Here is a 2,205-nt window from a genome sequence, read left to right as displayed (position 1 = left end):
CAAAGAGCCCTTAGACACTGCAGATAAAAACTGTATTTCACTCCATTGTTTTAAAAACTAACAATTCTGGGGCGCCTGCGTGGCTCAGTGGGTTAAGGCCTCTGCCTTCAGCTCAGGTCATGATCTCGGGGTCCTGGGATCGAGCCCCACATCGGGCTCTCTGCTCAGTGGGGAGCCTGCTTCCCCTCTCTCTCTGCCTGCCTCCCTGCCTACTTGTGATCTCAGTCTGTCAAATAAATAAATAAAATCTTTTTAAAAAATAAAAATAAAATAAAAACTAACAATTCTTCGACTTTAATTTGCATATTTTACTTAAGAATTGTGTGATTTCTCCACATCTCTGAATAATGCATTTCTTCTCACTGTAATTTACTTAAATCCCCATGGTAGGTGAGGACACCATTTATGGTTTAAGAAAATTGGGGGGGGGAATAAAAGGTCAGTCTAGAGTTAGTTGTGGTAGTGGAAAAATATCTGGCCAGTATATTTCATGGAATGTTTGCAATCACTTTTAAAATCTCTGGAAAGCTAACACTCAAGAACTTTATAGAAATTAAGGAGTTATTGGCAAGCCCTGTTGACTGAGACAGCTCAATGGAAATATACCAATCCCAAAAAATAATCATAATTCTCGTTCCCCTTTTTCTTTCTCTAGCAATCACCTGCCATCTAGTGGATATAATTCAATCTAGTCATAAATAACTTTCTTTAAAAACAAACAGCAGTACTCATTGAATAATGTACTAATGTTTCGTGTTTTGGGGGGGGTTTTTTGTTTTTTTTTTTTGCTTTAAATATTTTTTCGGGGAAAGGACACTACACCTCTACTCAAGAGAAACAATTTTACAGCCTTGAGGTCTTTTATTTTCTTTATGTTTATCATGTCATGAATTCATAGGAAATGGGTTCCAGCAGTTTGGGCTCTTTTCCATTGGTTCTCACAAAATGTGCTTCTCTGGGTGGAGCAGGCTGACGCTTCAGTTGAACCCAAGTACCTTTCTCTTTGGCTTCCTTCTTTTTCTGATCATTTTCCTTTACACGCTTCAGGAAGCTATCTCAGCTCTTTGAATGTTTAATATGCTCATTGCGTACATTAATTCTCTAGGCAAGAATCTTGCCCTTGTTTGTTTACAACAATGCCAACAGCATGCTGAGTAACACTGTAGACTCTTCCAGTTTTGCCATGGTAACATTTGTGGGGCATTCCCTTTTGAACAGTGCCCATTCCCTTGATGTCCACAATATCACCTTTCTTGTAGATTCGCATGTACGTGGGCAAAGGAACAACTCCATGTTTTCTGAAAGGCCTAGAGAACATGTAATGGGTACCCCTCCTCTTTCCCTTTGTGTTGGTCATTTTGGCAAATTACTGGAAGATGGCGGTTCCGGCCCTGTACTAATGTTTTTAAAATCAGAACAGGGGCTTATACCACTACACCCCCCCCAAAATAAATTCTATCTGGTAAGGACATAAATGAGCCATGGTGGAGTCCCTTCTTATCAAGTCTTTCAAAAAACATATTTTTCCATGCTTGACTAATTAAAAACCAATTCCCATTAAATCCAAGCAAAATCAAACTAAGTTAAAAAAAAAAATTGCTACTGGGGTGCCTGGGTAGCTCAGTTGGTTAAGTATCTCTCTTTTTTTTTTTTTTAATTTCTTTTCAGTGTTCCAAAATTCATTGTTTATGCACCACACCCAGTGCTCCATGCAATACGTGCTCTCCTTAATACCCACAACCAGGCTCACTCAACCCCCCAGCCCCCTCCCCTCCAAAACCCTCAGTTTGTTTCTCAGAGTTGACAGTCTCTCATGGTTTGTCTCCCCCTCCGATTTCCCCCACTTTTCCTTTCCTTCTCCAAATGTCCTCCATGTTATTCCTTATGCTCCACAAGTAAGTGAAACCATATAGTACTTGACCCTCTCTGCTTGACTTATTTCACTCAGCATAATCTTTTCCAGTCCCATCCATGTTGACACAAAAGTTGGGTATTCATCCATTCTGATGGAGGCATAATACTCCATTGTATTTATAGACCATATCTTCTTTAACCATTCGTCTGTTGAAGGGTGCCTTGGCTCTTTCCACAGTTTGGTTACTGTGGTCATTGCTGCTATGAACATTGGGGTACAGATGGCCCTTCTGTTCACTACATCTGTATCTTTGGGGTAAATACCCAGCAGTGCAATTGCAGGGTCATAGA

At 40.2% G+C, this 2,205-nt stretch overlaps 1 pseudogene; it reads right to left on the bottom strand.

The window, feature by feature from the left end:
• Positions 1 to 879: 879 nt before the first annotated feature.
• LOC123942201 lies at positions 880 to 1,385 on the bottom strand (annotated as a pseudogene).
• Between the last annotated feature and the right edge of the window lie 820 nt (positions 1,386 to 2,205).

Source organism: Meles meles, chromosome 5 (genome assembly GCF_922984935.1).
Source record: "Meles meles chromosome 5, mMelMel3.1 paternal haplotype, whole genome shotgun sequence".
NCBI lineage: Eukaryota > Metazoa > Chordata > Mammalia > Carnivora > Mustelidae > Meles > Meles meles.
The sequence above is the reverse complement of the archived record's forward strand: the minus strand, read 5'-3'. Positions and strand labels throughout refer to the sequence as shown.